The sequence below is a fragment of the Pararge aegeria genome, chromosome 16 (genome assembly GCF_905163445.1).
Source record: "Pararge aegeria chromosome 16, ilParAegt1.1, whole genome shotgun sequence".
NCBI lineage: Eukaryota > Metazoa > Arthropoda > Insecta > Lepidoptera > Nymphalidae > Pararge > Pararge aegeria.
This window is the reverse complement of record NC_053195.1, coordinates 12,026,123-12,050,988: the sequence shown is the minus strand read 5'-3', so window position 1 is coordinate 12,050,988 and position 24,866 is coordinate 12,026,123. Positions and strand designations below refer to the sequence as shown.

Below are 24,866 nucleotides of genomic sequence, written 5' to 3'. Positions count from 1 at the left end.
GTTTGTGTGATGAACAGGAATGTTTTTCAGTGTCTGGGTATTTATATGTATTTTATCAGTATTTATGTATATTATTCATTGAATAAATATTCATCAGTCATCTTAGTACCCATAACACAAGCTACGCTTACTTTGGGGCTAGATGGCGGTGTGTGTATTGTCGTAGTATATTTAATTATTTATTTATTTATTTTTATTTATATCCTTTTTAACGTATAAAAAGTGGTCATAACTCATCACCATTGCTACATATCTACGAAAAGAAAATTTTATTTTATTTATTTAACCAATCGTTTTTTTTTTACATTTAAATAACGGCGTAGTGGGGATAGCCTAGGAGGCATTAGGGGCGAACGAGTTCGATCTCCGGCACGCACCTCTAACTTTACGGAGTTATGTGCGTTTTATTTGTTTATTTGTTTATTGTTATTAGGTACACAAAACAGGTAATAACTAAAAGTAGATCTAAATATAAGTAATAACAAGTTTTGTTCTAAGCTACAACCCAAAGTATGTGTACACAACTTGGAATTAAATTAAACAGAAAGTAAAGATAAAATTGAAGTTGAAACAAAAAAGAAACACTTAAATAATAATATATATATTATTTCCCTAAAGATTATGTGGAATAGTGCTTAATAATTTGATTTTTAAAAATATTTATCCTTTTGTTAAAAATGTCAATATTATGATTACTTGATACTAAATCATTATAAAGGCGACACATGCGAACCGTACCGTAAACGTAACCGTAAATGCCGTTTTGAATTTAAGCAATTCAAATATCACTTATGAAGGAAAAAATCTTCATCCCGCACACTGGAGAGTTCTCCATAATGTGCTCGAAGGTGTTTTAAGTTTACCAATCTGTAATAAGCGTGGTAGACTACGGCCTAAACTCAATCCGAGATTCCCGTGCCCTATAGAAGGCTGGTAATGGATTGATGATGTTGTATATTCCCGCCACACTTGTGCAGTGGTTGGATGGTAGTTATATACCTCATTATCGTCATCGCACAGACCTCCTCTCCCATAGGAGTAACGGTTTTAGAGCATAAATCTACCACGCTGCTTCAATGCGTTGATGCGTTGGTAGACTTGTTACCTATAACTTTGTTTATTTCACAGGCATACTCATAAGTGTGTTACCAAACTATTAACAATGTTTACCACATTATTACAGGTTAAATCGGCTTATGAAACATTAATTGTTCCGTTTGGTGCGGTACACCACCGCGCCGATCGAAAGGCGCGGCGCGGGCGCATGTTTTGTGCAACACCTCACATTGCAAACCCCAATGCCATTTAAGAAATGAAATTATACTAAATAGACCGCGAACACACGTTCACTTCTTTGAAAATTCCACAATGACTTCATAATTCCTCGGCCTATGAATTTCTCTTAATTATTTGTAGGCTTTCTCTTTCACAGACCAGCTTATTTTCTGGCTTAGTGGAAAAGCTTTATGGCGGTCCCTTGGGAAGACCTCCCCCTCTGGGAAATGTCATAATTATAATAATTTCTGCCTGCGGACGTCCACTGCCGAATATAGGCCTTTCCCAAAAGGTACCACCACACCCGGTCCTCAGCCTCCCTCAACGACCCACTACCCGTCACTCTGTATGTCGTTGGTTCATCATGCTTAAGGATGAAGAAGGAACGTTCTGGAACTTTCCAACTTTTGGCCTGCTCATTAAGTACCATTTCAACTTGCTGATAGTTTGGGCTAAGTCAACTTGCTTAGTACTTTGATTCTCGTGGTTGGTTCTAAAGAAGGTATACCCAAACTAATAACCACCGCTGCATGACCCTCTTGTTGGCTTAGGAAGTCGCCCGTCGTATAATTAATACATTATTTGTGGAAATTATGTTTAAAAATAAAAAAATAAACTGAAAATGTTTTTTTTGTTTGAATTTTATTTTTGTTTACAACACTTTTAAATGAAAATATTGTTATTATAATTACTGCAGACTGTTTTCCTTGGGTTGTCGTAATCTTAAGGTTTTTTTTAATAAATAAATATACTACGTCAATACACACATCGCCATCTAGCCCCACAGTAAGCGTAGCTTGGTAATGGGTACTAAGATTACTGATGAATACTTTTATGAATAATATACATAAATAATTATAATATACAGATAAACACCCAGATTGCTAAAAACATTCATGTCCATCACACAAACATGTTCCAGAATCGAATCCACGGCCTCGGAAAGCAGGGTCGCTGCCCACTGCGCCGGTCGGCCATCAAAAGTCGGTTGCCTGGCATAGATCTCCACTAAGCTATTACTCTCGATAATAATATAGCCTTTATTCAGATACAGAATTTTACATTATTAAACTTATATTAACAACTCTGGTGAGTATTAGACACCAACAACTTGTCTGTTTGCCCAACTTTGGCAAAGATCTCCTCCATTCGTTTCCACTTTTTTCTGTTACATATAGCTTTCCAAGTCCATGTTTTTTTGTTGTCTTCCCACCTTCAAAGCTGTCAACCTCGATTCCTTTTCCTATCTATTTTTAATTATTCTTCTTTTATTGCTAAAACTTTAAGCAGTGTGCAAATCTAGAGTAAAATATAAAGAGAAAAATGTAGAAATAAATAAAAAATGGAAAACGTAAAAAAATAACTATAATTGTATTGGATAGAAGCAGGCGTTACTTTGCGGAAATCCATGATATATTATCAAAATTAAGCTTAATTTGCTACTTGACTTTACAATGAATAATTGTTAACAATTATTGTTAAAAATTATTTATTGTAAAGTCAACATCTCCTGATGATGCTCCGGTTTCGGAGCGAAACGTGCGTAGAGGGTATATTGCCGAAGATCTGTTTGGTGTGGGGTATAAGGATTGAAGAAATTATAAATTACACCACACAGATTCTCCTGCTTTTCGCGGAGTATAGCAAATTAAGCTTAATTTTGATAATAAACTATAATTGTGATATACATTTGATCTTAACTAATCGATAAAGGTAACATATTCTCAGTGGCAATAAAAACTGCGAATTTAAAAAGCATGAAGCGATCAAAGTGAAATGATGAGATTACTGACACAGTAGGTCTACAAAGTAACAATAGAAGAGTTTTGTGCGATCGATTACGGGTGCGGCGGGAGCCATCGACCTCAAATTACGCAATCTGCAGAATTCGCAGATGCTTTTAAAGCAATTCATTTGTTATGCAGAACAATAAAATTGATTAATTAGGCAACAAACCCAAGGCATTGGAATGGTGATCGCATTGGACACTGCAGTGTGACAAGGAAAGGTGACTAACACCTGAAATTGCTATTTTTTAATACATATAATGAATTGTTCTGCCGGTTCAACTAATAAGCGGTGATGGCCTAGTGGGCACGGGCAGCACTTCGACTTCACTTTCGGGGGTTCGAGTTCTCTCTAACTTTCTCTCTCTCTAACCTCTAACTTTCCTAAGTTACGAGTATGTGCGTTTTTAGCAAAATATCACTTGCTTCAACGGTAAAGGAAAACATCGTAAGGAAACCTACTCGTACATGCCTGAGAGTTCTCCATAATGATCGCAAAGGAATGTGGAGTCCACCAGTCCGCACTGGGTCACACAAATCCAGCGTGGTGGACTACAGCCTTTAACGCCTTCTCATTGTGGGAGGAGACCCGTGCCCTGTAGTTGGCCGTAAATGGGTTGGTATGCTGATGATGACGGTTTTGCCGTGTGGTGCTGACATATCAGAATACAGTTGTCACCACCCCTCCTCTTGACGCGTGTTTCGTACGAGGCGGCTAAGGGAATATAGAGGAGAATGGGCAGCAGCATACTCTGTGCCATTAATATCATCTCCTGCGATTACCGGACCCAGACAACTGTAATGGAATGCTACCAACCGCCAAAAGTGGAGAAGAATCGCGCGGGAAGCCGTGAAATCCAATGATACCTAGCGCCATGAAATTCATCAGAAGATTTGTTCAGTTCACTGCGATTACGAACGCGTCTGCCCAGCATGGTTCTTATAGGCATACCACTCCCATTTCGAGAGGCCTTTATTCCAGCAGGCTATATCATAATATAATCTAATCCGAATTCTAGAGATGGCAGATGGTATGATCAGAAATAACAAATGAATTTAGTAGTGCTATCTTTTTCCTACTACTTTGTCTAGATAAGGATAGCACTACTAAATTCGATCTGCCATCTGATGATTTTGAAGATTGGTCGTCAACTTTTAACGGAGGTGCTAATTAAGACAAATCTTATCTATAAAAGACAAGGTACCGAGAAAAAACAGTGCAAGAACGTAATGGACATTGCATGACGATGACGCTAATACTTTAGGATTCTTCAAACCCTCGATTTATATCGACGACCTTATTAAAATTCAGACCATATTATAATTCTCGTTTTTCACTGAACAAACAGTACCTACGCGAGACTGCATAAAACAGCCAAGAGGCTGCGCAGATATGGATAAATTCAATGATGACATTGTAGGTGCATTATACATGCGCGAATGTCCCCTAGAACCAACTTAAAGTTAGTACCAATATTATGATCATGGGATCTGTATCTACTTACGTATTCTGTCAAGGTAAAAAGGTAGGTAGATAAAGTAATCCGAATGTCCGATCCGATGTGTCTTTGTGCTTGTTTATTACCTATGTATCGCATAACAACACAAACAAATATCCAACGTGTAAACGAAATCTTAAATAATACTTCACAAGTTTTAGAGGTACATTATGTACTGTCTCTGAGACTTATCAGTGAAACCGAAAACCGACAGTGGTTTAACTAACTACCAATAAACCATTGCCATAGTTTTTACTGAGATAATACAGCCCTAACATTACATACAAAAATAAAGTCATGTGACTCCTGTCACTACGCGCGTGTCGGTCTTTTATCTTCAATAGGGTTGTCATAAGTAAACATTTAGACTGTTTTGCATTAGTGTGCATGGAAATATAAATATCCTTTTTATTTTAATTTTATATTATTACATTACTTTTTAATTTAATATTATTACAGGGTCCTTATGAAATATACTTATGCATTCTTCTATATTATTTCGTAATTCGTTAACACGTTGTATAGATAAATTCAATTATGACTTTGTAGGTCTACATTGTACATGCGCGAATGTCTCCTAGAGCCAACTTCAGGTCGGCCAAGCAAGATCGTGCGACCTATTTGCTTACAGACTGGCTATAAATAGTAAAGTAGGTTGGAAGATATATAGCCGCGATTATCCGTATTCATAATTATTTTCATTAATGCGAAAGTATGCCTATTTGTTTGTTTGTTACATATAATACAGTACTGCAGAAAAGATTTTAGATTCCAATTTATAAGTGCAAAATTGTACGTAGTTGTTTTCTTTTTCTGACGTATTAGTACATAAGTAGTTTTATTACTAGATTATAGTATATTGTTATAAATTAGAAGGTTCACAAAGCCTCCAAAAAAAATTCAAATGTGTTTAATTTTTATTTCTTTCACACTTACATTGCCTAGGTCCACTTCCGAAATTGCTGTCTTGTCTTGGCTTTATCTGTAAAAAAAGAAATAATTTATTAAATACAATTTATGAAATGTCAATAACGGCATTAAAATAGGATGAGTATTAGGATTATTAAGGAAAACAACGCACACACGCCTTTAAACTCTAAATGCATAAAGGTCGGACACCTTTTTTGGGTTTAAAGATAAAAAAAAAGATTAGTAACACTTTTTATTCATTTATCATTTGTGCTCAATCATTAACTATCAACCAATATTTTTTCCAGCTTTCGACAAGTTTAGGTTTATGATAAACTAGCTATTGCCGGCGTCTTAGTCCGCGTTTATTATGGTTCAATATAATCTATATATAATCCTGTGGAAACAGTTTGTTTCCTTATAAAAAAGTAGCCTATGTTACTCTCCGTCCCGTTAACTAGCTCTATGTCAAAAATCTAATTGATGGGTTGCTTAGTTAGAACGTTAAGAAAGGACAAACAAACAAAACACACAAAACACTTTGATTTTATAGGTACCTGAAGATGTAAAATCATCGCGTATACAACTTTGCATAGATCGATAACTTAGAAGAGGCGCCAGACGGATTTAAATACTATCAGATTCAGAATCGACTTTGGTCACGATCAAAAGATCGATTAGAACGGTCCGTGCTTAAAGGTTTGCTTTTTCGCACACCTGTGAGTCACGACCGAATTATGTAGGAAGGTATTGACTACTGAGATCATTAGAGTAACCCAATGGGAATATAAAGGTTGTGCAATTATAGAAAAAGGATATTGCATTATTTTGCTTTTGTACTATATCGGGTTAAGCAATTATGGGTGTTGCAAAAACACTTTGTGAGGGTGTGTTGATTAACCTTAGTATATATACATAATATGACATATGCGTATATTTTGGTTTGGCTAATATATTTTTTCATGTCCAAGTTTCTACGTTGTGAGCTAAGTGAATGTTCAGCTTATTACAGGTTTTTCACAACGTTTACAAATAATTTTAACATTAATTACATTTTAAATATAACTGATTTACGAAATAAACATAATGTTAAAAAATTGAATAGAATTAAAATAAAATTAAAAAATAAAATTTTAAACATCAAAATCCGAGTTCGTTTAAGCTTATTAATAATAATAAGAATAGTAAGGAACGAAAAAAAAATAATCGAATCGAAAAATCGTACTATATTTAGATAGCACACTCAAAGCAGTCCACAAGATGGATAAATCAAAGAAAGTCGGTAGTTCACTACGCGATTGTGGATCCGGTGCCTGTTTTAGAAGGATGAAGACGAATTGTCAAAAACCACTTTACCTCTATTTTACTATAACAGAGGTCAATGACAACAACTTTGTTCTAATAACCACGTCAAAGAGAATACAATCACCACGTCACGCTCCTCTCTGTCGCGACTTCAGAAAAATTAATACAGATTCGAAATTTTTTGCGGGCTGTTTATTAGAGCAATAAGGTTTGGTTTCGAATCCTTTTTTTAGCTACCGATAGTCAATAATACAGTCAGTTACAACAAGGAACTCTCTCGAGAATGTGTGTAACCATAATGCAATTCGTAACGTTATATTTTGCACCGTTGCAACCGTAGATTACGTACTACATGTCTAATATTATGATTACAGACGTAATTCGAATCGAATCAATTTCGATATACTTACTCTAATCGAGTAGGCAATCGATATGATGTCTATTTTATTTAAAATGCAGCGCACGCTTTTATTACGTGAGTAATTTCAATATTATTTAATTTTTTTTTTTATTCACAGGAAATCCTTTGATGTTCTATTGTTAATACATACTGTGTGGAAATTTTTGAGGCATACGGATAATTGATTACGTAACAAAAAATGGTAGGTACGTATACATTCTCTACCTATTAATACCCCACTAGTGGTCACAGATTTCCTATCGCTTGAGAGACAAGAGAGTGTAGAGGCCCACTACACCGCTCTATCCTATCCTCTAGCCGTTTGGCGGGCTTTAACGATTTTTCTAAAATGCTATAACAATAGCATTTTATAACCGGAATCGACGACTCAACTTGCTCTCCAGGGTAAGGGGGTGCATACTGCCAATTTCTTAACACCGGGCTGTTAAGTTATTATCACGAATTACCATCAAAATCCAAAAACTAACACCATCTGGGACAGAGTCTATCGTGTTCGAACTACGAATCAAGAGGTCATCTTGAAACCACATATAAATGGGCAAGGTCTCTATTAATAAATTAAAATCCTCTTAGAGACTTTTTATTCACCTTACGATTACAGCCAGGTTTTTTAGGTGTATTTTATTTCCAAAAAACTATGCTCATGGGACTCATGCGGTATTATTAGCGACGATATAAGGAGACATCGAGAGTTTTAATCCTTCTTCCAGGAGTTTGATACGCTAAAAGTATACACCGAAACCTATATTAAAATGATTTTATAAAAAAATTTAATTTACTTAACTACTTTGACTTATTGGTAACCTTCTTTGTATATTAGATTTGGGCCATGATTTCGACCGCATACTTTCCTTTGTCTATTATTAAGTGTACGTTGAAAACTGGATCGTTAGAGATTTCAAAGTAGTGTGCTACTTTTTAAACCATTAAACACATCGAAAGTGCTTTATGCTAAATGAAATGTTGTTGGTTAACGCTTAATACGTTTGGTTACCTACATACTTACTTAATCTGTGCATTGACCCAATTATAGATGATATTTATCAGGTCCACCCATTACCCTGCTGTGATGAAGTTTGGAGGCAGAATTTATGTTTTTGATATCAATTGGACCGAACGGGGCACGGGGATGGACTACGCAAATTCCCTAATTCAGGCCTGGTTTTTAGAACCACTTCACAGAAATCCCGGGAAAAAATCTCAGGACCCCAAGATCCGTAGTCAAACCAATCAGGCAGTTAAATTACGTGAGACCGGTAAGCAATCCATAAAATTTGTCTGATGTTATTGTAAACACTAGACGGTTAATTAAAATCAATAGAAGTAGATACTGGGTTTATAATTAATTGTATCACCCCTTAATGACAATTATCATACAATATCTTAAAACTGAAGGTATATTGTGTTATAAATAATAATTGAATCACCTACTCTCAAACACCAAAGTCACATCTTAAATATCAATTGTTGTGTATTTAATAATGCATAATCCAAATCATCTTAATATCATATAATTTGACTAAACCAAATGTTACTCCCGCAATTAAAATGTAAACTAATCATTGAATTAAAATCAGATAGAATTGCTATTCGATACTAATATTCAAGATGGCGGGAATCAGCCATAACAATGATTATTCTAAAATGAACGACTGGCCAATTCATTTGACTGGGCGCGATTGTCAACGCACCACTAATCAAATTCACAACCTGAATACCAGAGGTATTTATTGAGTGGTTGCAGAGTCTCAGGAAGAGACTCTCGTTTGTATCCAGTTTATTGCATCTACTTTTATACGAAAATACCCACAGACATCACGTGTAATAAACACTAGCGGTAAGACAAATATTATTATGATTATTTTTTACTATTAATATATTCAAATTTCTAAAATTGCAGGTCAATTTTACGTAAGAAGCTAACATTATAGAAATTATTTTATTATTTTATGATAAACAGATTGTACAACAATCTCCAGCCCGAGGGCCCGATGACTTTAAAAAGGTAAAGTGTCTGGATAAGGAAGCAGAGGATCTTGTATGGTGCTGCATTTTCCGAAATACTTGTGTATCAACAGTGGGCACAGGCTGATTTAATGTAGGAAACCAAAGTAATGGTCGAAAGTATAGCATATTTGCACTTTCATTTAATGAAACTGCGTCAGTATGACCGCTACGTTTAGCTTAATGGACAAGTACTGTTGTTATGGTTGTGAAATAAAACTTATTTACATTACACCAGTGGGCTTGCAACACTTTGATTTTACCTGAAGATGTAAAATCATCGCGTATACAACTTTGCATAGATCGGTAACTTAAGAGGCGCCAGACGGATTTAAAACTACTATCAGATTCAGAATCGACTTTGGTCACGATCAAAAGATCGATTAGAACGGTCCGTGCTTAAAGGTTTGCTTTTTCGCACACCTGTGAGTCACGACCGAATTATGTAGGAAGGTATTGACTACTGAGATCATTAGAGTAACCCAATGGGAATATAAAGGTTGTGAAATTATAGAAAAAGGATTGCATTATTTTGCTTTTGTACTATATCGGGTTAAGCGATTATGGGTGTTGCAAAAACACTTTGTGAGGTTGTGTTGATTAACCTTAGTATATATACATAATATGACATATGCGTATATTTTGGTTTGACAGATTCGAAATTTTTTGCGGGCTGTTTATTAGAGCAATAAGGTTTGGTTTCGAATCCTTTTTTTAGCTACCGATAGTCAATAATACAGTCAGTTACAACAAGGAACTCTTTCGAGAATGTGTGTGTAACCATAATGCAATTCGTAACGTTATATTTTGCACCGTTGCAACCGTAGATTACGTACTACATGTCTAATATTATGATTTCAGACGTAATTCGAATCGAATCCATTTCGATATACTTACTCTAATCGAGTAGGCAATCGATATGATGTCTATTTTATTTAAAATGCAGCGCACGCTTTCATTACGTGAGTAATTTCAATATTATTTAATATTTTTTTTTATTCACAGGAAATCCTTTGATGTTCTATTGTTAATACATACTGTGTGGAAATTTTTGAGGCATACGGATAATGGATTACGTAACAAAAAATGGTAGGTACGCATACATTCTCTACCTATTAATACCCCACTAGTGGTCACAGATTTCCTATCGCTTGAGAGACAAGAGAGTGTAGAGGCCCACTACACCGCTCTATCGCCGTTTGGCGGGCTTTAACGATTTTTCTAAAATGCTATAACAATAGCATTTTATAACCGGAATCGACGACTCAACTTGCTCTCCAGGGTAAGGGGGTGCATACTGCCAATTTCTTAACACCGGGCTGGTAAGTTGGTATCACGAATTACCATCAAAATCCAATAACTAACACCATCTGGGACAAAGTCTATCATGTTCGAACTACGAATCAAGAGGTCCTCTTAAAACCACATATCAAATGGGCAAGGTCTCTATTAATAAATTAAAATCCTCTTAGAGACTTTTTATTCACCTTACGATTACAGCCAGGTTTTTTAGGTGTATTTTATTTCCAAAAAACTATGCTCATGGGACTCATGCGGTATTATTAGCGACGATATAAGGAGACATCGAGAGTTTTAATCCTTCTTCCAGGAGTTTGATACGCTAAAAGTATACACCGAAACCTATATTAAAATGATTTTATAAAAAAATTTAATTTACTTAACTACTTTGACTTATTGGTAACCTTCTTTGTATATTAGATTTGGGCCATGATTTCGACCGCATACTTTCCTTTGTCTATTATTAAGTGTACGTTGAAAACTGGATCGTTAGAGATTTCAAAGTAGTGTGCTACTTTTTAAACCATTAAACACATCGAAAGTGCTTTATGCTAAATGAAATGTTGTTGGTTAACGCTTAATACGTTTGGTTACCTACATACTTACTTAATCTGTGCATTGACCCAATTATAGATGATATTTATCAGGTCCACCCATTACCCTGCTGTGATGAAGTTTGGAGGCAGAATTTATGTTTTTGATATCAATTGGACCGAACGGGGCACGGGGATGGACTACGCAAATTCCCTAACTAAGGCCTGGTTTTTAGAACCACTTCACAGAAATCCCGGGAAAAAATCTCAGGACCCCAAGATCCGTAGTCAAACCAATCAGGCAGTTAAATTACGTGAGACCGGTAAGCAATCCATAAAATTTGTCTGATGTTATTGTAAACACTAGACGGTTAATTAAAATCAATAGAAGTAGATACTGGGTTTATAATTAATTGTATCACCCCTTAATGACAATTATCATACAATATCTTAAAACTGAAGGTATATTGTGTTATAAATAATAATTGAATCACCTACTCTCAAACACCAAAGTCACATCTTAAATATCAATTGTTGTGTATTTAATAATGCATAATCCAAATCATCTTAATATCATATAATTTGACTAAACCAAATGTTACTCCCGCAATTAAAATGTAAACTAATCATTGAATTAAAATCAGATAGAATTGCTATTCGATACTAATATTCAAGATGGCGGGAATCAGCCATAACAATGATTATTCTAAAATGAACGACTGGCCAATTCATTTGACTGGGCGCGATTGTCAACGCACCACTAATCCAATTCACAACCTGAATACCAGAGGTATTTATTGAGTGGTTGCAGAGTCTCAGGAAGAGACTCTCGTTTGTATCCAGTTTATTGCATCTACTTTTATACGAAAATACCCACAGACATCACGTGTAATAAACACTAGCGGTAAGACAAATATTATTATGATTATTTTTTACTATTAATATATTCAAATTTCTAAAATTGCAGGTCAATTTTACGTAAGAAGCTAACATTATAGAAATTATTTTATCATTTTATGATAAACAGATTGTACAACAATCTCCAGCCCGAGGGCCCGATGACTTTAAAAAGGTAAAGTGTCTGGATAAGGAAGCAGAGGATCTTGTATGGTGCTGCATTTTCCGAAATACTTGTGTATCAACAGTGGGCACAGGCTGATTTAATGTAGGAAACCAAAGTAATGGTCGAAAGTATAGCATATTTGCACTTTCATTTAATGAAACTGCGTCAGTATGACCGCTACGTTTAGCTTAATGGACAAGTACTGTTGTTATGGTTGTGAAATAAAACTTATTTACATTACACCAGTGGGCTTGCAACCATCGCTTAAAACAGTATTAATTTAATATGTAAATATACCCAGAAAACTTTACTTCTATGAGTCTTTGTAAATACAAACGAAAAAGTATGTACATGTCTTCGCATAATATTTAAAGTATACCGCGGACTATAGGTTCCTTAAATTTAAATTATTTTAAAAAGTAATTAAAATATTGTGGCTCTTTTTCTAAAACGTTCTTCCCAAAAACAGAACTTTAAAAAAAAACTCTTTGCCGTTATAGGCCAACTTCGGTTAAAATTCAGTTTAAAATGAAATGCATAAAGCGAATTCGAAACTATTCTGACCTAACTACGTTCTCTTCCGACATGAGGTCCCAATGAGTATACATACATAAAATAAGTTTTGGCTTAATCTTCAGAGTCGTTATCGTGCTGTGCACATATAAAAAAAAGACGAACGAATCTAATTAAAAAAAAATAAAGAGACTAAACACTATTATTGTGAATTGTAGTGACAACCCTAGCTGGCCGCTTACAATTATTGACGATCCGAAGCAGAGCGCTACCCGGTAGAGATCGCTCTGATTCACAACCACGTTTTATATTGCGCGTCTGTACCATAATATATTCTCAAACAACCCACTTATAATTACTAGTCTTTTGCAGTCAAGCCACACAACCTTTTCCTTAGGCCCAACGTAGTGGTGTACTTTGGCTGAGTAAACGATATTTCATTCTATAATTTATGTACTAGTTCTTTCATTGAAGCAATTAGCTATTTATCACTTCAAGTTGCTACCGAGTTAAATTGGTGCCTTGTTCAGCGTACGCAAGGACGTTTACAATACAGATTAGTCATGTTGCCGTAGGTAAGGCGCGAAAAGGCGGTTACGAGGTTTCAACTGTGTTAGAAGGCGCAATGACTCATTAGAGACTGTTATTAATACAATAATCAGTGTTATTTTCACTTAAACCATTATCGGCATATGACAATTGTAGTAGTAAAGCTTTTTGTGACAGAGCTCGTTCGGGGAAGTACTATCGCATGTGTTTGACTTTTAGATGGTGGTTAGTAAAGTCTTTTTATCTTGTACTGGTCCGAAAGCGAGTGGTAAACGACTAAGACACCGGGAGGTATATTTGGATAGTTCGAGTCCATGTAGGACTGCAGTGTATCGAAAATGCACCCGTATCAAAATACCCACAAACTCAATGGTTATTTTTTAGTTACAAATATAATTTTAACTGTTTCTTGAAAACTATTTAATAAACAAATAATAATAATTAGCGTATTTGTAAATATACTAATCAATTTATTAAAAGATTTGGCCAATATGAATTTATAGTTATCAAAAGGTTGGATATTAAACCACTTTATAAAATTACTGTAACACGAGGTTGCCAGTGTAATTACAGGCGCATGAGCCTTAACTTGGATATCAACGCGTTCTAATAACTAGGCCACCCCGGCTTTAAATCAAGGCTAAGATGGGTTAGCCTTATTTAATTAAATAATAAGGATTACATAGGACTTACTTAAAAAAGTACTAGGTTGCCATAATCAGTGAAGAGTTTCCGAGACATCACAGACTGACATCAGTGGCGTGCACTTGGTTTCTTACCAGGGTATGCATGCAGCAGGAAAATTGCATAAAACGGCAGAAATCCTCCCGCGATACGAGATATATATCAATTTTAGGGTATGCAGTGCTTTTGTGCATGTATGAAGCGCACGCCACTGCCTGACATGTAGTCTCTTTATTAGCTTATTTCTGCCGCTAAGCAGCATTGTTGCAGTGCTGTGTTCCGGTCTGAAATGGGTGGTTACTGGTGCAATTACAGGTACATGAAGCTGAACACCTACTCTGAGGTTTTTTTTATAGTAATCACTGATAGACCAAGCTGATCCATCTGATGGTAAGAGAAAAACCATCATCTATAAACAGAGCAACTTCACAGGCCATGCAAGGAGCATGTCCTGCAACATGCCGCCGTATGACCACCCTATGAAGTCAACGTAGGATTAGTTCTTTGATAGTTAATGCGCTTTCCGAGAAATTACCTATACTTAACTAAGTACTTACCTCAATCATACCTATACACAAATGGGTATATTAACCTCATATCCTTATTTTCCGCAATCCTTATTGAATCGAACTAAGGAAGAGTAAATCTTAGGGGATCGGATGGCCACAGATGATAAAAATCTAGGTCAGATACTGAAGATGATTACTATTGTGTAATATTAGATCAATGCATCTAGATGATAAATTTTGACATTATTATCAGTGTAGATGATGCACAGCTTATAAATAAACTAAATTTAATTTTTTTTTTTACTTTAGTCATAATTTTTAAGAGCCGTTACATAATTGTTTGTAAAGTGCATTGCTTACATAATCTTAACCTATGTTATAGCTGCATAATAGGACCCGTAAACCTTTATCAGTATCTTTTTTTTTATTTATTGTTGTATTTCCTATATTGTTTATCGAAGGCCTATTATGGTTTGGGGTATGCAGATAAATGCTTCTTCGATATAAAATATCAGGTATCTTAAACGTATCAAATGCGCTGTATATTGCTGACTAACGGAGACTGCTAGAATTGAGCTTAGCTTAAAAAACAAAACATTCTTTAAGTACAACATATTTCTTCGATATATCGATGCATGGATGTTTTCTTCAATTTATTGCATTCAATATTAATATGTATATATATTTTTTCAGATTTTTTTGGCATTGTAGTATATTAAGCTATAAGTGTTAATTTTTGTATACATCATACTGTTACGTATTGCACTGCAGATGTTTCGAGTTATGACAATTAAGTTAGTACATAAAATCAACCATTAAGTCGTACTCCATCCAGTATACGGGTTTCTGTGAAAGCAGCTGGCGTTATTCCAAAAGCGCGAGTCGTATTTCACTCTAAGCGAAATAGACTTGCAGATATAAAGTGTACTATTAATGTTTGCTATAATTGGCTTGCGTCGTCTTACAGTCTACCGATCGGCTCGACAAAAACCAATTAGTTTTGTGCATCACGTTCCTTCCTAACGTCACAGATAATCTCAGTAAAACATTGTTGCTGTTGTTGGTAAAAACATTGTTGTTGGTACTTGTGGTAACGACAGTTCAGAATATAGTTGCTACCTTTCTACTTTATATGAAATACAACGGACTACAGGCAGAAGCGTCTAATATTGTCTACTAACATCTACTGTGATGACTAACACGTCACCCCAGCGTGGTGGTTATGGCAAACTCTCCTGTTGGGAGAGGGCTTCAGATGTATTCTGATATCTGATCTGCGGTCGCAATACGTCAAAAAGAAGAAAAGTTCAGTATGAACTTAGTTGAAAATACTTGAGTACACGGAAAATAGTAAATATAGGTATACTCGTATAATTAATATGAATGAACAAGAACAAATGTAATGTAATGTGGTATACACTGTCTTTAAATTTATTAACCTTCTTGTTTTTTTCGAGATCTCAAGCTTTATCATGTGATTTAATTTTATATGATTTCTAATAAACTAGCTCACCCGGCCACGCGTTGCAGTGGTTTTCTTAGGTATTCAAACAAATTTTGTTTTGTTTGAATATTATTATTTAGCAATAAAATAATATTGCAATAATAAATTGAGGTATAAACTATCAACATTAAAAGAAAAAGCTAAATTTGGTGCAGTAGTTTCGGAGTTCATCTCGGGCAAACATCGATACACTGGAATTATATATAACATTAAACTTTTCAGTATTTAATTTTAAGATCATTGGAAATTAAAGGTGATAGAAATACTCCTTATAAATAATGGTCAAAAGAAAACTCTCATTCTACTTATGTTGCATCATCAATATCATAGTTCTCAGCTAATTAATTTCGCAAAGCTGATCATGGGCCTTCTCTTTATTAAGGCACAGTAAATTAGAGCATAGACCTACCACGCTGCAATAAGAGTTGGATTTTTAACCACATGTTAGTGATAGACTGACTAGCGAAAGACGCCTAATTAACAGGTTTAAAAAAATACTAGGATTTTTATCTGATCTTCTTTAAATTGAAGTTTGGCGATCAACAATCAAAAAGCCTTCCTATTAAGTGCCGCTTTCTTTAGATCTAGGTAACAAAGTCCGGTCTACCACCTCATATCGTCCAACCATTTGCGTATCTGACGTAAAATATTTATTAGGAATTTATTTCAGAGTAATGTCTAAGTTTTTATGTGTGTGTATTTGGTGTGCTTGAGACGCCATCTTGTATTTATTGTGCCGTATCCTAATACACTTGGGGTGCTTAGATGAAGCCAAAGACACCCCAATTGTTAAAATCGGTCCAATAGTGGAACATCTATACATACATACGCTGCTAAAAATATTACTCTCCAGTAGTCACGTGAAAGGCAATAAAATTTTCTTTAGAAATCAGTTAAGTTAATGGTTTCATATCAATAATTCATGTGACACTAAAATCATGTAGGTGTTGCAGTGGTCGGCATAGAAGGCTGTGCTATATACCAAGCCTCGGAACGCCTGACTCACTTTACATAATGCAATATGTAAATACACATTCACGGTAAATGCCCACCGCTACATTGTTATTTGTTACCGGTACTAAACTTTTTTGTTTGTTTTGCATACAACGTTTACTACCTATATTCGGAATCAGTGGCATTGGATTTCATAAATTTGATTTGTAATCACAATAGACTGATATTGCAACGGCCCCGTTGGTCTAGCGGTTATCAAATTCGACAGCAGATCACGAGGTCCTGAGTTCCATCCCCGGGTCGGGCCAATGAATAGTATTGGGTCTTTCTCTCTTCTTAGTACCAGCCCAGAGATTGGAAATCAGCGTTTTTAACCCCGGTGCCGCGGCGAGCACTCCTGATCTTTTACGAACGAGTCGGATCGGTCGTCGGACTATCAGAGTGAGGGAATAGATAGTGCACCTGTGTTTGCGTACACAGTTGCACAATAATATTTCCCGCGTATTTGGAAAATCTCTCGCAAACACAATCACGGTGGCTGTCATCGGTCAGGTTACTGTTTTTTATTTATTGCATTCTTTATTAAAGCGGAAAAAGTCAGGAGGCATTTAGTCGGTGTACCGTTTTTTTGCTTTGGCTTCGGTGAGTAACCAAAACTGTATATATATATATACAAGATAAAGGCGATTGACTGGCTGATTGCTTCAACGCACAGATCAAAGTTCTGGATTAGGAGGAAATATGGTATAGCTATTATAGCGTAGGCGATGAAATTAATTCCCTATAGATTTTTTATGTTAGGTATGCCATTGTCATTTTCCTGCTGGTTTTTTACCAATGTATTGACATTGATAAATAACCCCGAGCACGCCACTATGATGGTATTGCGTTCTTGCGGACCTGGCAGATATTCTCCTGCCCCGTAAAGCTGCGCCACCTATCGATCCAATTGTTTTTTCAAACCAAATTTTCACCTTAATTAATCCAGCAGATTGGAGTTGACAAAAGCACGTACCGAAGGGTACCCAATGTATATTAAGATTATCGATAAATATATTTAACATTTAATATAATAAATTTAAGAGCATTAAACGTAACGAAAAGATATACACAAAATATGAAAACTAATTATGTAAAAATACCACTTCTGATATTGATTCTGATTTAAGATTGAACGTACCTCCGTAAGATTAGGTCAGGTATTGGTGTACTAGATAAGGTCATTAAGGCCGTCGAACCGTTCCATCGATCGAGTTGGTATATACTTAAGTATAGCGACCGGAAACCAACGTCATTCCTACTCGGGCCCTATTGTTGTACTGGCAAAGCCTTTCGTGCGGTTCTAGGTCATAAGATAGGTAATATAAATTTTCTATGACATGACGGAACACGTCGCGAGTAGCTTTTAAGGTAATAAAAAGTCATTTTACCTTTTTGGGTTCTAGCTGGTAGGGAGAGTTTACTTGTTTTGTTTTGTTAGAAAAACAACAACCCCAATAGTTTTTTAGTATCGAGGTGTAGACAGTTGTAAATTTATTCTTTCATCATATGATCCTGTATAGCGTAGGGAAGAAAATCATGTTCCTAGAAGAATGTTCAATATAAATTTGGACATACAATTAAGTAGAGAAGGGCCAAAGACGGCCGATTGGCGCAGTGGGCAGCGATCCTGCTTTCTGAGTCCAAGGCCGTGGGTTCGCTTCCCACGACCGGAAAATGCTTGTGTGATAAACATGAATATTTTTCAGTGTCTGGGTGTTTATGTGTATACTTTAGGTATTTATGTATATTATTCATAAAAATATTCAACAGTCATTTAAGTACCAATAACACAAGCTACGCTTACTTTGGCGCTAGATGGCGATGTGTGAATTGTCGTCTTATATTTATTATTTATTTATTTATTTAAAGAAAACTTGGTTATCGATTGTGATTAAGAAAATATGTGTGTAAAAGGTGTTTTTTGCAATATGCCTTGACAGATAAACAGATGAAGGCTGACCGAAGGCTAGCAAAAAACCATCACCTATAAACAAAGACCGCATGCAAGGAACATCGACCCTGTATCCATCGTCTGCCTGTAATAGTGAGATGACAGCTAAAATAAGTGAGTGGGAGATGAAGATACGTTGTGCGATAGATGTGCATCGGTTAAGGGCAAGAAGAAGATCATAAAGTACAAATAAGGTAGATCTTTTGTTTAAATTTCAATCAAACCTTCAGACTGATACGTAACCTTATTTGAACCGTAACTTATACATTAATTTATATCAAAGAATTCGGTCCAAGGTGCTCGTAGTATTGATTGAGTTATTCGTAGATTGAACTGGAACTATAAATATAGTTCTTCACTACACAACGCTGAATCTACGCTACTAAACGCTAAAGTACTATGAAGTTGTGTCTTACGTATGAGTATTCCAAATTAGGTTCCAGATCACCACCATATCAACCCATTATCGACCTCTACAGGGCACGAGTCCACCACGCTGGCCCAGTGCGGATTATTGAACTCCTCACACCTTCACAACATTCTACATAATTTTATGTGCCACCGACTCTCAGGCATGAAGGTTTCCTCACGATTTTTTCCTTCACCGTTGAAGCATGTGATATTTTAATTGCTTAAAAAGCACCTAATTTTAGAACTCGGTCCCTCGAAAGTGAAGTTGAAGTCCTACCCACTAGGTTCTTGACAGCGAGAAAACCTTGTGATCCGTAGTTTAACATACCAACCACTAGACCAAAGATTCAGTTTCCATGGAACCTGACAACCTTTTCGTCTCTAATCACACTAAATCTGAAAGTGATGACGTATTTCAAGGTACAGCGCCGGGCGTGGGCGTGGTTTTCAAGAACCACTGAGGTTGAGATGAATCACCCAGTCAACGGATGCCAGAATTTACTCACAACATTCCACATTCTAGCGGTTAACATCGCCATCATGTCGTAGTGAACCTACTGTGATGTCTTCTTTTCTTGATATAACTTGGATCCTAAAAAGAAGATAAATGACTTCCTACTACATGAAAATTATTTTTATTCACCAATCAACTGTACTTAGTGTAAGTTATTTTGTCACTAGTTATTAACCTGTTGCACTAACTATCTCGTTTTCCCTTACTTCATTCTACCATAAAGGGTTGTCTGGAAGAGATCGCTTAAAGCGATAAGACCGCCTCTGCGCATTATATATATATATAATGCGCAATATTTGTTTTTGCGATATTTGTTTTTGTTATTTCTTGTTTTTTTTATTTTGACTTTATCTGTCTGATAGACATCTTTACAAAGATGGGCTGGGCTTTTAACAGTACCTACTGAATAAAAAGACTAGGTAGTGTAACGGAAAAAACATTTTCGGAAATCAGTCTAGTAGTAGTAGTACTTACGTATTTACGTATATTAGTGCGTTCAAAGAAATAAATTTATTATTTTTTATTTATCCAAAATATCTCTCGGAACAGGATCGCGAAAGCTAAAAAAATTAGTCAATGACGTAGACACAGAGGTATCTAATATCTACGTCATTTATTCTCAGTCGTATCTCTGACCTCTTTTATTAACGCATTGGACTAGCTGTCTCTATATATGAATATCTTAAATTGTGTCCCCATTTCAAGCGTCAGAAGTGACATACGAGATCTGTGATAGCTTTGGTTTAGACAGATACTACAGCAACTTACCCTGAACAGGTAGTACTACATACTACCTGTTCAGGGTCATCTTGAATTCTGTGGGCCATGATCCCCAAGCTGGGCTCAAGAAGAACCAAAATTAATATTATACCCTTAACAGGTTAGCCCGTTACCAACCGCATCACCACTTACCATAGAAGGAAGGATTGCAGTCTAAGCTTAGGGGGAGTCCATAAAATACGTGAGGTGTTGTTTTAAATTTTCTGTATGGTGAGATGTCGTGAGATTTTATTCAACCCCCTCCCCCATCCCCCAATCTCACGTCATATTTTTCAAAATGAGGGTTTCTTAAGTAAACGCGTTGGATTGTTACTGTAAAAAGACCAATGGACCAAAATAGTATAATTATTTTTGTTTATTTCAGAAAAAAATTTAGATTTGCCGAGACCCGCACTCTATCCCACTTAAGATAAGATGAAACTCGACCCCCCCCCCCCCCCCCCCCCCCAACATCTCACGTATTTTATGAACGCTTCCTTACTTGATAAGAAATAAAAACAAATCAAATCTACAGTTTTTATCTTTCCAAAAATAGTTTGAGTTAATATTACCCTCGTTTTAAATAAATTGCACATAAAAATTCCAATTTCGTCTTCGTATATTAAGAAACTCACAAATCACATGACGTGTGACCATTGAATTCAGTAATTTGGCACCAAACATTATTTAGTGACGTCAAGCCACGTCGACTCCGCACGTCTATAGTAGCGAAGATCAAGGCCCCTATGACATTGGCTGAACTAGGTATGCTACCTCCGTGATTTTTTTTTTCTAAATGCGCAGGTTCGGTATAGCTATTGGTCTAAACAATTTAATCAGGAGCTTGACGCAAACATAACAGGGAAATAGGAACTAAACTGAAACTCTTTACGAGTTTTGAGAGCACATGTACTCGTATATTATGTAAAGTAATTGTGGGTACTCTAATATTAATGTATGTGTGTACCGGCGTGAATGACAAATAAATCAGTATATCATCAGCTAGCGTGTTTCACTACAGTACCTTTACACTGAAGTTAGCAAACAATTTTAAAGCGTTCATGCAAATATGAGGTGAAATAAAAACTTTTTTTTTTAAATTCTGGTATAATTCTATGGAAATAAACTGGGTTATGCGTTTCAGAGTTTTAAAATTTGTCGAATAATTTTTTAACCTAATAACTTTTCCTCCCAAGGTCCAACGCAGTTGTCTTGCTTTTAAAAAAACCTAAACGGCAAATTGTTATTTGTGTAAGACTGTTTGCTCTTGACAGTGTTCAATTGTAAAGCCTTACAGGTACGTCAAGGCTGGACGATAGTTCAATGTAAACTAGTGTCTTGGTTTATTATTTAAAAATGCTGTAACCCTTTTTGCCAAACGCAGTATAAGACGAATGAAATAATAACACTTTAGTACAGGTTTTTAATTAAAATTAAATAAATCGTATTCAAAGTGTTAACCTTTTTATGGAAACAGCAGGGTGGTTCTGTCTTGTTTCATTACACGCTGCATATTGGTGGCAAGTGCTAATATTACGGCGCATTAATAACACAAATACAGATAAAAAGAACACGAAAGCGGGTAGTCAGATTCTGCCCGTGACATCCAACTTGACATCTCGTACCTACGCAGTCCCGTCGTGACCACGATCCATGCAAATATTGACAAATCCAAAAATATAAAATACTAGCTGTTGCCCGCGACTTCGTCTGCGTTTGATTTTGTTTTTAAAGTATTCAGTATCGCTTAGCCTTAAGTGAGTATTGTAGTATATATATATATATAACATGTGACAAATAATTTGCAATAAAATAAAATTGCGACTTTAATTAAAGATCTAAGATATCCTATCTCTTAAGTTGGACCAGACTGCTCACGGTGAGCCAATTTTATTTAAAATCGGTTAAGTAGTTTAGGAGTCCATCGCGGACAAACATCGTGACAGGAGATTTATATATATTAAGATTATCGTGGTAAAATATAGTTCAACGGTACAAACCGTTGAACTATATTTAAGAAATGTTGATTAACCACGAAAATCTTAATTTAAAATCTTAACACAGGTGACAATTCTGGTAAACGGTTACCTCCAGTGGCGTGCACTTAGTACATGCACAAAAGCACTGCCTACCCAAAAATTTATATATAACTCGTACAGCAGCAGGATTTTTGCCATTTTATGCAATTCTACTGCCAAGTAGATGCATACCCTGGCAAGAAACCGAGTGCACGCCACTGGTTACCTCATCTTTGGAAGTAGTAAAAACAATATAAGTTATAATGTTTAGTGGTTCCTTCCTATAATCAAAGCTTAAATTTCGTACTTAAGTAAAACTTCTGCGTCACAACCTGCTTTTAAAACGTAACCCGTTCTCTAACAAATTTAACAATGCCAAAGCCACATAATATCGATTATTTATGATTACAGACAAGCGCAGAAGCCGCGCTGCTGTCTCATAACACGTGGTAAAACTGAATGCAGTATCATAATCTATTTAGTCTAGGAGTTGGATATAACTAATGCTATTATTAACGATTTTCGCGGCTCATAGACCCCGTTCCAGCCACATTCATCATATCAGCAGTGGCGTGCACTTCATACATGCGCAAAAGCACTGCATAACCTAAAATATTTGTATAACTCATAAAGGGGCAGGATTTTACGCCATTTTCCTTCTTTATGCATACCCTGGTCAAAAGCCCTGCAAACGCCACTGCATATTAGCCAACATGTTTGTCTGTACCTACTATATGTGAACAAGTGCTGTTAGTTTCCCCTGGAAAAGCTGATACTTAAAATAAAATCGTTATCGTGACGCATTTTCGTTTAATCGAGTTTCAAATTACAACGATAAGACGACTTGTAGTCGTATTTATGTCGTAGTAGTATTTATGTTATTTATATGTTAAAGTATATATTAGTTTATTATTTTTTTTTATATTTATTATATTATATATTATTTTATTTGTGTAATCTAGTTCAAGTATTGGTATGTAGTTATTAGTTTGATCTTTTTTTTTTTATTATGCACAACCTGCAGACTGCAGTCTGTTATCCTTTTGTTTTGCTTATTCTGGCAGAGATCACTATTAAGCGATAAGGCCGCCTTCTATCTATGTCTTTTTTTATTCTTCTTCTGTATTTGTGTGCAAATAAAGAGTATAAATAAGAAAAATAAAATAAACGATTCTAAAGAAGTTCACTTCAAAAAAAACGAACTCGGAATATTATTTACGAATTAATTGTTGATATCACAACAATAGTTTTATTTTTATAATAGTCGCATGCTAATGTGGAATTTACACATGATGTTATACTTAACACGATTTCACAAGTCTATGTTCAAGGTTAATGCGACATATCTAATTAACAACAGTGGGTAAGACGCGAGATAATTAACACGCCTTTGTTGAAGTGCCGTGACATTGTTCTTCAAACTGAATTGTAAATGTTTGGTGTTTCTTTGTTTTGAAATAACTATAACTATTAATTTTATTTGGCTCTATTTAGGTACCTACTAACTATGTCGTCTAGACAGCGTCGCGACGGTGTATTATAGAGTTTATTTGGGCTACTTAATCTACTGAGACCAATACGGCTAACATGGACATTGGACATTTTTTTCTTCGGGGATACAACATCATAATATTATCTTCTCTTACAGTATTATCAACTCTCCGAGCATCAGCGCACTAGTGGAAATAATATACGTGTAGTAATGAACGGAGGTTAACTTCTACCATGCTTTGGCAGGTGGACACGTTAATTTTATCCCTTGTCAGGGGCAGTGGCGTGCACTCCATACATGCACAAAAGCACTGCCTACCCAAATTATTTTATATGACTCCGTATTTCGCAGTTAAGGCGGTGCGTAATGTTTAGGGAATTTGTAAACTGACACTCGACAAATGGAAAAAATATAAATTCGGTTTTTAATAACCCATACGAAAAATGAAGGATATGGTAACACATACACAGAATATCACATCATGTAGCAAGAATCATAGATAACTTAGGTTATAGAAATGCCTAGTGAAAATCTATTCTCTTTGATTAGGCGTTACCTACTTAGGTATTGCTTTGTTCGTCGTTAGAGATAATCGGCATCGGGGTCCTTTCTCACTACGAATTTACGGGACTTTGAGACGAGCAAAGGTTTCAGAAATAATAAATATTGTAGGATTAGCAATTTGCTAGTCATCGGATAAAGGAATTATTTATCTGCAGAGTTGCTAGATGATTTAATAAATATTATTTTTGTAATTGTATTTGTTACTGTATGCGAAATATAAACTTATATACATAGAAATAGTGGTCAATATAGCTTGCATATTTCAACGATGATGTTAATAAACAGGCTTTAGTCGTGACGCAGATAG

At 35.6% G+C, this 24,866-nt stretch overlaps 1 protein-coding gene across 2 annotated transcripts in view; it reads right to left on the bottom strand.

The window, feature by feature from the left end:
- Positions 1-24,866, bottom strand: part of LOC120630574 (rab11 family-interacting protein 4A) — a 138,351-nt gene that overhangs the window by 86,468 nt on the left and 27,017 nt on the right. For both annotated transcript variants that reach the window (XM_039899837.1, XM_039899838.1), the window contains exon 2: positions 5,498-5,543. The gene's annotated coding sequence lies outside the window, so the exon portion shown is untranslated. The remainder of the gene's footprint in view (positions 1-5,497; positions 5,544-24,866) is intronic.